At 32.2% G+C, this 14,242-nt stretch overlaps 1 protein-coding gene across 5 annotated transcripts in view; it reads right to left on the bottom strand.

The window, feature by feature from the left end:
• The window catches only part of FUT8 (fucosyltransferase 8), a 265,395-nt gene that overhangs the window by 156,354 nt on the left and 94,799 nt on the right, over positions 1-14,242 (bottom strand). For 4 of the 5 annotated variants that reach the window (XM_036217863.1, XM_016131252.2, XM_036217867.1 and 1 more), the window contains one exon: positions 8,740-8,837. The exons of the other annotated variant lie outside the window; for it this stretch is intronic. The gene's annotated coding sequence lies outside the window, so the exon portion shown is untranslated. The remainder of the gene's footprint in view (positions 1-8,739; positions 8,838-14,242) is intronic. 5 annotated transcript variants of the gene reach the window in all.

Below are 14,242 nucleotides of genomic sequence, written 5' to 3'. Positions count from 1 at the left end.
AGCTTTCTTGGGTTTTGGAGTTCTTAATGTTTTTTAATATTAAAAAAGTACATTAAAAACTGCATTTCTTTCCTTCGGTATTTTTGTAGAAGCTAACATTTTACATTTCTTCTCCCTCATCATACTATTTTATGTAACTATGAAACAAATTATGAAATTATGACCCAAATTACATAAATGTATGATGACAATAAACAACACACAGAATCCTTTTGATATCATTCTGAATATACTCCCTGATACTGTATTTACCAAAAAAAAAAAAAAAAAAAAATCATGCACCAATACAAGCAAAGTTACACACATTTTGAGATTCATTTTTGTGTGACATTTTAGATATGATCAGCATCTCAGTTAATTCTCTAAATAATTATTCATTAAAAAGGATAATTATTTAAAAATTGCAATTCTGATTCTGGTCCAAGATGGTGACATGGGATGATGACTCACTTCCTACCAAGATACACTAAATGTACAGTTAAACACAGAACGAGTACCCCTGAAAGACGTCTAGAAGCTGGCTAAGCAGCTACACATGATGTGAACAAGAAAAAAAATCTACATCAAACAGGAAGGAAAGACTAAAACACACTCTTGCCATAAACCCCATTCCCAGCACAGCAGCATAGAATTGGGAGAGAATCTGACCACTAGCTTCTCCCTGAAGAGTTAAGGGTTTGGACCCAACATCCAGTGCCCCAATTTTTAAGACTTCTACCTGAGGAATGTGATCCCTAAAACATCTAACTCTGGACGCTGATGGGGCTTGCATCCAGGAAACCCACAAGATTACAGCAAACAAAGAAGGACTCACCATGTTATATAAAAAGGAAATAAGATTATCAACAGATTTTTCAGCAAAATCTGAAAAATTTTTACAGGGCAGAGAGACTGGTATGATATATTCAAGTGCTGAAAGAAAACTACCAGCCAAGAATACTCTTCCTGTCAAAGTTGTCCTTCAGAATTAAAGGATAAAGAGTTTTCCAGACAAACAAAAGCTGCAAAAACTTATCAACACTACTAGACCAGCCTTACAAGAAATGTTAAGAAGACTTCGCCAAGCTTCAACAAAAGAATGCTTTAATATGTAAATTAAAGTGTAAATCTCACTGGTAAAAGTAAATAGTTAAATTCAGATTAATCTAATTTGTAATGGAATTAGGTAAATCACTTATAAATCTAACAGGCAGGTTAAAAGACAAAAGTAGGAAAAACAGATATAAATTAGAACATCGAAAACATAAAACATGTGGGGATAGAGTAAAAATGTAGAGCTATCGTATGCATTTAAACATACGTTGCTATTAATTTAAAACAGACTTCTACATATGTTTTATATATACCTCATAGTAATCACAAAGTAAAAATCTATAATCGATATGCAAAAAATAATAAGAAAAGAATCTCAGCATACCACCATAGAAAATCAAAAAAATCACAAAGGACACAAAGAAAAGAAAGGAACAAATAAATTATGAAACAGACAGAAAACAAATAACAAAATGGCAATTACAAGTCAATATCGATCAATAATTACTTTAGATGTAGGTAGACTAAGTTCTCAAATAAAAAGCAAAGAGTGGTTTAACTGATAAAACAGAAAAATGCCTAACTTTATGCTGCCTATAAGAGACATATTTAGCTTTAAGAAGACACACGGGTTGAAAATAAAGGAATGGAAAAGATATTCCATGCAAATGTAAATCAAAAGAAAGCAGTGGTAGCTACCATTGCATCAGACAAAAGAGTTTGAGCCAAAGACTATAATAAAAAGAAAAAGAGGTTATTATATAATGATAAACAAGACAATCCAATAATGGGTTATATTTTGTAAATATCCACCCAACACAGAAGCACCTAAATACCCAAAGCAAATAATAACAGACCTGAAGGGAGAAAAAGATAGCATAGCAATAAATGGGGAGGACTTCAATACTCCACTTTCAACAATATCTAGATCGTCTAGAAAGAATATCACTATGGAAACATTGGACTTAAACTCTACATTTAGACTAGATAAACAGATTTATAAAACATTCTATTCAACAGTAGCAGAATGCACATTCTTCTCAAGCACATATGAAACATTCTCCAGAATAGATCATACATTAGGCCACAAAACAAGTCTTAATAAATTTAAGAAAGTTTAGGAAATCACATCAAGCATCATTTCTGATCACAATGTTATGAAACTACAAATTAATTACAAGAAAACTATAAAATTCACAAATGTATGAAGATTCAAGAGCATGCTTCTGAACAACCAATGGGTCAAAGAAATCAAAAGAAAAATCAAAATATATCTTAACTTTACACAAATTAAAATGGAAATAAAATGTACCAAAACATAACACATAGCAAAAGCAGTTCTAAAACGGAACTTCATAGCAATAAATGCCCACATTAAAAAAAATAACTAATAAAAAATATAACTTTCGCCTCAAGGAAACAGAAAAAGAACAAATGAAGCCCAAATTTAGTAGAACAACAACAACAAAAAAGCCCAAAGATAAAAGTGGAAATAAATAAAATAGAAACTAAAAAAGAAAGAAAAAAAAAGTAGAAAAGTTAAATGAAACTAAAAGCTGATGTTCTGAAAAGATAAACAAATAGATAAACCTTTAGCTAGACCTACCAAGAAAAAAGGACTCAAATAAAATTATAAATGAACAGAGACACTACAACTGATATCACACAAAAACAAAGAATCCTAAGAGACTACGATGAACAATTAATTATATACCAACATATTAAACAATCTAGAAGAAATGGACAAATTCCTAAAATCATACAACCTATCAAGACTAAACGATGAAGAAATAGAAAATCTGAACAGATTGAATACTGGTAAGGACATTAAATCAGCAATTAAAAAATTCCCAACAAAGAAAAGTCTAGGACCAGACAGCTTCACTGGTCAATCCTACCTAATATTGAAAGAACTAATATCAACCTTTCTCAAACTCCTCCAAAAAACAGAAGAAGCTGAAATGCTTCCAAATTCATTTTACAAGGCCAGCATTAACCCTGCTACCAAAAGCAGATAAGGAAAACTACAGGCCAATATCCCCGATGAACATAGATGCAAAAGTCCTCAACAAAATATTAGCAAACCGAATTAAACAATACATTAAAAGAATCACACACCATGACCAAGTGGGATTTATTACAGGGATGCAAGGATGGTTCAACATATGTAAATCAATCAATGTGATACACCACACACAAAATGAAAGATAAAAATCCTATGGTCATCTCAACAGATGCAGAAACTATATGACAAAATTCAACATACATTCATAATAAAAGAAAAACTCTCAACAAAGTTGGTATAAAGGGAATGAACCTCAATATAATAAAGGCCATATATGACAAACCCACAGCTACTATCATATTCAACAAGGGAAAGCTGAAAGCTTTTCATTTAAGATCAGAAATAAGACAAGGATGCCCACTTTCATCACTTTTATTCAACACAGCACTAGAAATCCCAGCCAAAGCAGTTAGGCAAAAAAAAAAAAAAAGACAAGAAAAAAGAAATAAAAGGTATCCAAATTAGTAATAAAAATGGAAAACTGTCATTATTTGCAGATGACATATTTTATATAGAAAATCCTATAGACGCCACCAAAAAACTTAGAACTAATCAACAAATTCACAAAAGTTACATGATAAAAAATCAACGTACAAAAATCAGTTGTGTTTATACACAATAGAAACAAAATATCAGAGAAATTAAGAAAACAATCCCATTTATAATTGCATCGGAAAGAATAAAATACTTCTGAATAAAGTTAATGGAGGAAGAGAAAGATCTGTACTTCTGAAAACTATAAAGACATTGATAAAAGAAACTGAAGCCACAAATAAATGGAAATAACAAATAAATCCATGCTCATGAATTGGAAGAATATTGTTTAAATGTCCATACCCAAAGAAATCTACAGAGTCGATGAAATCTCTATCGAAATTACACTGGCATTTTTCAAAATAGAACAAATGATCCTAAAAGTTGTATGGAACCACAAAAGGTAAAAGTAATCTAGAAAAAGAAGTAGGAAAGCTTGAGGCATTATACTTCCTGATTTTAAACAATATTACAAAACTATAGTAATCAAAACAATATGGTACTGGCATAAAAAGACACACTGCTCAGTAGAACAGAGAGCAAACAAATAAACCAGTGCATATGTGGCTACTTAATTTATGACAAAGGAGCCAAAAATATACAAAGGGGAAAGGATAATCTCTTTAATAAATGGTGCTAAGAAAAATGGACAGCCACAGGCCAAAAAAAAAAAAAAAAATGACACTAGACTCCATCTTATGACAGACAAAAATCAACTCAAAATGGACTGAAGACTTGAACATAACAGCAGAAACCATAAAACTCCTAGAAGAAAACATAAGGGGTAAGCTCCTTGTCTTAATATTGAATTTTTGGATTTGGATATACCAAAAGTAAAAGCAAAAATAAACTAATGGGACTATATCAAACTAAAAAACTTCTGCACAGGAAAGGAAACTCACAAAATAAAAAGGCAACTACAGAATGGGAGAAGTTATTTTCAAATCATATATCTGATAAGAGGTTAATATCCAAAATATACAAAGAACTCATACAACTCAACAGAAAAAAAATCCAATTTAAAATGGTCATTATTCCACAGAAGACCTACAAATAGCTGTCAGGTACATGAAAAGGTACTTGACATCACTGATCATCAGGGAAAAGTAAATTAAAACCACAATGAGATATCACTTCACACTTGTGAGAATGTCTATCATCAAAAAGACAAGTGATAACAAATGTTTTCAAGGATGTGGTAAAAGGGTACCCTTGTGCACTATCAATGGCATCATAAATTGATGCAGCTGCTATGGAAAACTGTATGGAGGTTCCTCAAAAATTTAAAAATAGGACTATCATATGATCTATAAATCCCACTTTGGGGTTAATATCCAAAGGAAATGAAAACAGGATCTCGATGAGATATCTACACTTCCATGTTCATTGCAGCATTAGTCACAATAGCCAAGATATGAAAACAATCTAAGTGTCCATCAACACACAAATGGATAAAGAAGATATGACAGAGAATAAAACATTATTTGTCCATGAGAAAGATGAAAATGCCACCATTTGCAACATGGATGGACCCTGAGGGCATTATATTAAGTGAAATAAGTCAGACAAAGACAAATGTTACATGGTATCATTTATATGTGTAATATATGAAAAAAAAAGGAAATTTAAGCCAAACTCATAGAAACAGAAAGTAGAAAAGTGGTTGCCAGGGACTAGGTAGTGGGGGAAACAGGAAAAGGTTGGTAAAAGGGAACAAACTTTCTCAGCTTAAAATGAATAAAATCTCAGGATCTAACATAAAACATAGTTACTATAGTTGATAATGCTGGTTTTATATATTTAAGATTTGCTAAGAGAGTTTAAATGTTCACACACACACACACACACACACACACACACACACACACACCCCGAACAAGAAGATAAATAGGTGAGGTGATGGCTATGTTAATTAACTAATGATGGGAATCCTTTCAACTTTTTAAATAACCAGCTTGTTAATTTAAAAACTATCCTAAAGCTAAGATTTTACATCGCATGTTTTTATTTCTATTCATGGGTAGCAGGAATTTCTATAAAAACATCAAGAGCACATAAAGATACTACTTTCTTGAGAGGAGATAAAAAAGGATAAAGAAGACTTTAAGAGTTCCCAAGATTTAAAGATACTTCCCAGAATATTAAAGAAAGCTAGGATAGTAACATTTGCTTCATATTACCAAATGTTACCAATAGAAGTGAGTAAGATTTAAGAAACAAAGTAATATATTACAAAGAATAGAGTCTTGCCAGTGACATACTATTTAGTGGTAAGTAAATCTGTTCCCTAACTTCCTCTGAATATCAAAAAGAGAAAGCAATGTTATTGAAATTTTTGTAATATTTTACAGAACAAAAAAACAACTTTCTCATAATTTACAGAAAATAATTATATAAGACCACACTAAAAAATTAATTCTATCTGACCCATTTACCTTGAGAGCCTCACAGTAAATCAGATATATTTTCCATAACTATGATAATTATATACATATAGATATGCAGATATACGATCCTTCATGTATCTTTTTCTCATTCAAACTGGTTTGAAAAGTACAAGGTCTATGGTGAGCTTGATTAGAAAAAAATAAGAAACTCGCCTTTTTCTATATTCTGAAAAGATGGAAAGAAATGCCTCAATAATCCTAAATATGGTGGCCAAATATTTTTCTAATTTTGCCTAGGCCAATGTCTTCCATGAATGCTAACTAACTTTGTTTAAATTAAAAGCTAAGCAAGCATTACTAGAGGAGCACAGAGAGCCACAAAGCAAGAGGTAAATTAGCAGATAATAAAAGGATTTACATATTCAAAGAGGACAAGGATCATTTGATTTTAAAGCATAGATTATATTTACAAGAGATTAGGTCTACTTGTAGTCGAAAAGTACTTCATAAATGCAAAGAAATCACATGAAGCACAGACGAAACAATTTACCAAACTCAAGAATGAGCAGTGTTAAACACTAGCTGCTAAAAATTAGTAATGCATTTAAAAGGGGAGACAGAGAAGTAGATTGAGGTAAAAGGGGTCAAACATTTGGTGATGGGAGAAAATCTAACTTTGGGTGATGAACACATACGGTTGAATTGTACATCTGAAACTTATTTGATTTTATTATTAATGTCATCCCAATAATTTTTAATTTAAAAAAAAAAATACAAGAGAATAGCTGATCCACTCCATCCCAAGCTTAGCTCCCTCCCTGAAAAGCACAGGCAGGCTTTAGAAGGTTGGCTGCAGACACCAAAGTTTGCAACCCAGCTATTAAAAATGATCTAATTTGACTTCTACTAGAATCATCAGAAAAGGATGAGGCAAAACTGAAAAAGTCAATTGCAATTAAAGTTGAAGATATGTCATCAACTAAAACAGCTACTGCAAAATCCTATTCTAATCTCCCTTCCAGCCATATTTCTACTTTGAAGCTTTTCATTGTCATACATTACTGTTTCCTCTACTACAGAACACCTACATAACAGGATCCAAAACGCAATGCATTGCAAAAGACTTAATTCCTTGTTCTTTGAAGTTTTATAAAGATGCTGCCTGTGAGATCAAGAGCTAGAAGCAATCTAAATCATGATCAGGATAAAGAGCATTTCTACTTGGAGGAAAGGTTGGGGAAGTGGTTGGAAGAGACTCTAAGAACCAATGATTAAAAAAAAAAAAAAATCAGTGAAGACATTAAAATCCTGAGAATTTTTTACATTGCTCTTCTCATGTCCTTGCTCCCCATAGCTGTTTCTCCCTCTTGATAAAATCCAAATTGCCTAATGGCTGCTAATCTACAAGATCAATTCCCTCACAACCATCATTGACCAACTTTTCCCCAAACTAGCTGAACTATGACTGACCAACCCCTCCTGCTAAAGTTCTATAAAAAATTCTACCATACTTCCCCAAATTAGAACTCTCCTTCAGGGACTTTTCATGCCCAGTATTTTCTAATAGTCATACGCCGACAGTGGCCTGGTTAATTTTCTTTCAAACTATGAAAAGATCCAGGTCAACACAGCAAGAATTTGCTACATTTTTATTTTCCTGATGGATTCCAAGGTAAATGTGTACACTACTTCTCTGTCCATACAGAATCACTAGGGGAATAGGTAATCAAAAAGTAAAGTTTCCACTAGTCATTTAAAAAAATGAGAGGCAAACATTTATTAAATGCCTAACTCTACTGTTACATACTTTTATGTAATTTATTCTATTTAATCCTCATTACAACCCTTGGAATAAATATTCTTATGTTCATTCTACAGAGAAGAAATTAGAAACTTAGATGTTAAAGTTTGTGTTGTGTGTATTTTATCACAATAAAGAAGAAGTACGATTGCAATGATCACCAAAAACTAGAAAACTCCCCAAATCTCTATCAGTTGGTGAATGGATTAACACCAACTATAGTATACCCATACAGAATATTATTCAGCAATAAAAAAAAAAAAATACTGGTACACACAACATGGATCAATACAAATGCATTATACTAAGCGAAAGAAACCAGATTTTAGAAGCTACATACTAACCAATTCCATTTAAATTCAATATTGGAAAAGGTAAACTACAGGGGCAAAACACCCATCAGTAGTTGCTTGGGATTAAAGTGAAGGGAGAGGCTGACTCCAGAGGCAACATGAATCAATTTAGAAGATTATAGTGTTGAATATATGTCTAAACTCCTAGGCTGAACACTAAAAACAAATAAATAAAAATTTTAATATATGACTGAAATCTTGACAAGAATGAAACCTTTAAAAGTCAGCTACTGTCAAAATTTTAAGATGAGTTATTTTTAGCACAAATATGCTACACAATGCCAAAAGTACAATATATCATATTCAGCTATAACTTGTTTTATCCACTCCCTAACTTTAAAATACAGAACTATTAAATAGAAAATTAAATATTTTCATCCTATGCATTGCATATTGTACAGAGTAGGTAGTCAGAAGTGTTTAACACACAATTCAACAGAGTTTAGATTGACTTGGGCTTTCTACTTCACTAGTACATAAATACATAGCTTCAAACACAAAATTATTTGTTCCTCAAAAAACTAACATAATTTGAACAGAGAAGTGCTATCCATAAAATGTACTAACCTGAATTTGTTCAGTTAATCAATAAAGGCAATAGTACACTTTATCTTGAATGAAAATTCCATTGGGGTCATGGGTGCTCTCTTAGCAAAAGCAGGAACCTAGAATAAAAGAAAAAGATGAAATTCAGTCTTACTCAAATTTCAGTTAGCGTTACTATGTACTTTCTTAAAAATCCCCTTTTTCTTCCCTGATGTAGCCAGTCATGACATGTAAAATGTTTGTATGTTCACTTATTATGGAAGCAGTGCTTTTCAAATCCCAATAAAGGAATGGGTTTTCATTTTGCAAATTACACTCATGCAATAATATTCTATGTCTTAATTTGCTTCATAGTTCATCTTAAAATAAGTCAGTACCTATAACACTTGTTTTGTGAATATGAAATTTTCTCATTTTGATTACCTTTTAACCTATAGAGCAATATGAAATGCCTCTCTGCTTACATTAACACTTAAAATTTTCTATATCTCCAACATCCCAATTAGCTGTACAATCTAATTTCTACTATCTTCTACACAAACTTCCATTCAAGTTGACTTAATTTGCTTGCTTTCCACAGAACAATTTTGTCATTCTCAGTTGTCACCCTGCAACACACCATTCCTTCTTTTTACAACAGAAATTTTTTTCTCCCTTATCCTCTTTGTCAATCAATGCACATCTGTCCACTTTCTCAAAATCCAGCCCCTCCATTTTTCCCTGATATTATCATTCTGTGCTCCATTAATCCTTGCCAGAACATTTTACTGCCTTATATATGTGCTATCTTGTTTAGTCTTCTGATTAGGGATCCTATCTCCTACTTCTTTTCTTGCTGCTTCTCCATCATCTAGGACCATTTTTGAACCACAGAAAGTAATCATTATGATTGACTGACAAGCAAATGTTCTTCATAAAGATTCATACCTTAATATTCACTGAGTATATATGTTCAAGTCACACTCCAAATGTTCACTGAGTATGTATATGCAAGTCACTGAGTACAAAGAATGTACAGGCACAATACATTCTATGGAAATGTCTTTCTGCCAGTTACTTTACTGCTGTTACAATATGAGATTATTCTCAGATTAACATTATTATTAATTGTGAGAAGCTATCTTTCTCCAATGACATCAAAGCCTACTAAATTAATTTTTTCTTATTAGAAATAATATAGAAGTATCGTCACCAACTCCAACTCCTCCACAGTAATCCAACTATTTTCATTTTAAACTCCAAGAGTCAAAAATCTACCTAAGACAGAACAGCCTATAAGAACTTTCAATAAATTACTCTAAATCAAAATAATAAGCACATTTACATAGTACTTTATGATTTATACAATCTCATCTGATAGATCTAGTTAAAAGGACAAACCACTCCCAAGTCAACTACTTCCAGGGCCCTTAAATATTCAATTCTATTAACTATAAAATCGGCAAGGCTCATAGTGATTCCTTCCTATAACTTCACCCAAAAGTCTTTACCAACTTCCCTCCCACAACAACCTATTATTATGGGATTTATACTTCTAGTCATTATGGAGTAACTGGTACCAAATATACCCTTAGACAGTAAACAATTGCGGAACTAGATAAAATATACAACACAACATTTTCTAGACATTGGACAACAATTAGTGTAGATCTGTGTTCCATAAAAAAAGGAAGCCAGGTAAGCCCTATAAGCATCTTGACTTTCTGCCAAGAAATATGTTCTGGACACACTGCAAGCAGAGATTTAAAGCAGAGCTTAGCAATCTCACTAATTTGAAAAGACAAAGATAGGAGTTCAGAAAGGTATAGGTGGCAAGAATTTCTAGATAATGTATCAGAGAGGAGGAAGTTCTGCAGACAACAGCTCCAAACATCTACGTAGGAGTCCACTTGAGTCTTTGACTTAATATTAATTTCCATATATTTAGGGTGAAATTCCATAAATCCATTGGGGGGGGACCTCAATGAACAAGAGTCAAGAATCCCTGCGCTTCTGCCTGCTTGTCAAAAAAATAAGAGGCAAACTAAATACTTCAAAAAGGTTAACATCTGCTTAATTTCAATAGTGGATAATATCTGCTATATGATTTACTGTACTTTTTTAATATGTCTGAAATGCTTCAGAGGTTTAATAAAAATCTCAGTTGCAACAAAGGTAAGTGGAGGAAAGGATAGGGGAGAAAAAGGGAGGAAGTGAGGGAGAAAGAAAAGAGCAGGATGAGAAGAGAGCAAGGAGAAAGGATTGAGAAGAAGGTTAATAAGGAGAGAAGAGAAAGAGTGAATAACCTCCTAACTCTACCTTCCACAAAGCTGGCTAGACATTTTAAGTATAAAATACCCATCAGCAAATTTTCCAAGGCATCTCATATTTACTATGGCCTAGCCAAATAGTATTGAAATGAAGCATTTGCTAACTAAGAAAAACTCTCACAAACCATTTCGGTGTTCAAGACCAAGAACATTATTCTTTTTAATTGTGCTTTAGCTAGTTAACCTGAAACTGGACTATAAACATAATTCACTACTTAAATTTTTATATTTATTTATCATCATGTTCATAAAATAATTATCAAATTCACTTACATTCTAAGGTTTCTACTTCATTTTCATTGAAATAGCTTTGTAGGTCAATATTACCCACTGATAAACTATATTTGAATTTTAAAATATATATGTATTTTACAAGTTTAACATTTCATAACAGGAAATAAAAATTCAGCCAATAACCCCATAAAATAAGACTTCCTGCCAAAGCAAATGCTGCTGTATAAAATAATTTGAAGAATAAATAGCACATTATTTTATTCATTATTTTTACTTGCTACTTGAGCTTTAATTAATAAAGTACTTAAATGCTGTTTATGAGCACTATAAAAATGTGAAAAATTAAAATAAGCCTTCCTTAATTAACATAACCAGAAATGGAAAAATATAATATCTATTTACTATTATGCTTTTTAAAACAAGTCTATGCTGTAGCTCAGTAAAATGCTTACTTTTATGTATGTCAAGCTGCTAAAGAACTAACTGCAAGGAATTAAGGGTTTAATGGTATGCTATTGAGTTATTAATATATACCAATGCCTTGACTATGCTTTTACACCAGCTACTGTTAAATCATTTAAAACCTCATAATCACCCTGTAATTATCATTTCCATTTTATAGTTGAGGAAACAAATTCAGTTAATAAATGGTGAGGCTAGAACTTGAACTCAGATCTGATTCCGAAACCATAATTTTTTCCACTCTTTCTAGTCACACAAATTAAAAATGTTAGTTTTCAGTCATTTATTAACAAAACATCAGTAATACTATCATTCAGTCTCAATTACACAAAAATGCATCTGTAACACATGGCTTAACTTGAAATTCAGATATATAATCCCTAATGATAACAATCTAGTAAGTGTGCCAAACATTTCATGCGTGGCACCTGACAAGCAAAGTCAGGTCCTCATTTATAAAAACAGGCTGGCCACCATGAATGAACAGACTATTCTAAAACCTATTCAGAACTGTACGGAAAAGAAAGAGATGGGGGGGGGGGGGACACGCAGATTAAAAGGATCAAAAGACAAATCAAATTAAAATCAAATTAAAAATAAAATAGACAAGATCATAGTATCTAGAGATACGTATTTGGGTGATGAAACTATGGCTAAATATAAAAATCAAAATAATGGTTACTACTGCAGAGGAATGCAGTTATTACTGGGATAGAGTACATGGAGAGCTTCTGGGATAGCTGGCAAAGTTTTCCTTCACGAACTGGGTGAGAGTTATAACTGTGTTCACTTTATAATACATTAAATGTATTTGTTCTCTGTGGTTTTCTGAATATGTGCTTTATTTTATAAAAAAAATGGTTTGGGGTGAAGGGGAGTTCTAAGTCTGACAGACATAGCTGAAATTCCAGCTCTATCACATTCCTGTGTGATCTTAGGCAAGTCATCTAATAACTCTATGCTTCAATTTCCTAATGTGTAAAATAGGGAAAATAATGCTTAACCATAATTATGAGCGAAGTATAGTTAAAATGTTCAGCAAAATGCACACTAGATGGTATTATTTCAATAAATGACAATTATTACCTATTCAAAAATGTGAAATAGTACTAGATGACCACCCAAATTCTTTGTACAGAATGATTATAGTACTAATTATTTTAATATAAAAAACTTCCTATATAACATTCACTTTGCTTACAAATCCTTGAACATTAAAAAAATCTAATAAACATCAGACAGCACTGGCCAGTAGTTAGACCAAATGCCTTATAATGCAGAAATGTGTGTGTGTGTGTCTCTTTGGTTTAACTTTTTAAATTAACACACAGTAAAATAGACTTTTGTAGGGAGTGGGAATATTGAGTTCTATGAATTTCAACACATGTATAAATTTGTGTAACTACCACCACTGGACTCAGGAGACAGAACTCAGTCACACCATCACACCAAAACATTCCTTTAAGCTATCTCTATAGCCACACCTTCTCCCCACCCATAATCCCTGGTAACCTGTGATCTATTCTAAAGACAGTCATATAAATGGAATCACGAGATTGGCTTCCTCCACCAAGCATAATGCCTTTAAGATTCTTCTAAGTTGCTGTATCTATCTATAGTTTGTACCTTTTTATAATAGAGTAGTATTCCATTGTATGGTGTACCCATTCACGCATTGACATTTGGGTTGTTTCCAGTTTTTGACAATTATGAATAGAGCTGCTATAAACATTCATATACTAGTTCTTAAGAAACAGTCTCATTTCTCTTGGGGAAATACCTAGGGGTAGGATTTCTGGGTTTTATGCTAAGTATATGATTAATTTCATAAAGAACTACCAAACCGTTAACCAAGCACCTGTACAATTTTGGATTCCTATCAGCAATGTGTGAAAGTTTCAGTTGCTTCACATCCTTGCCAGCTTGGTATTGTCAAAGTCTTTGTTTTTGTTTTGCTACCATATTAGGTATATAGTGGTAACTCTTTCTGGTTTTAATTGGCATTTCCCTAATGACTAATGATGATGATATACTTAGGGGATTTTGTACTATTACATTTAATTCTACTTGTTAAAGAGATTATGTTTAATATTTTAGCACTTGGCTTGTTAATGAAATGGTTTTATAAACTAAACTAAGCTCTATGTAGTTTCAGAATCATTTACAATGCTGAGGATTTCAAACTGGCTTCACAAGCAGTAACGGAAAGTTTATGTAAACATTTTCAATTCATTGGGTATAAAATGCACTCGAATAAATTCAACTTGTATTAAATTGAGTTTTTGTAGCTTTTTAATAAAAATTGAGAAAATTAAATAGCTTCTTTTTCAACTTCCTTCTATTCATCTTTCCAGAAGCTCCTTCCACAAAATAAACTAAGTGTAACATTATCACTCAACAAACATTTATTGAGTGCTTATTTTGTGCTAGGCAATATGCTAGACCTTAAGTATACAAATAAGTCAAATGACCCTATCCTCAGTTTTTAAAAATAAAGTATTTCTCATATCTTATACTCA

This window comes from Rousettus aegyptiacus, unplaced genomic scaffold (genome assembly GCF_014176215.1).
Source record: "Rousettus aegyptiacus isolate mRouAeg1 unplaced genomic scaffold, mRouAeg1.p scaffold_m13_p_3, whole genome shotgun sequence".
Taxonomy (NCBI): Eukaryota; Metazoa; Chordata; class Mammalia; order Chiroptera; family Pteropodidae; genus Rousettus; species Rousettus aegyptiacus.
Note: the sequence above shows the minus strand (reverse complement) of the source record. Positions and strands in the feature narration are given on the sequence as shown.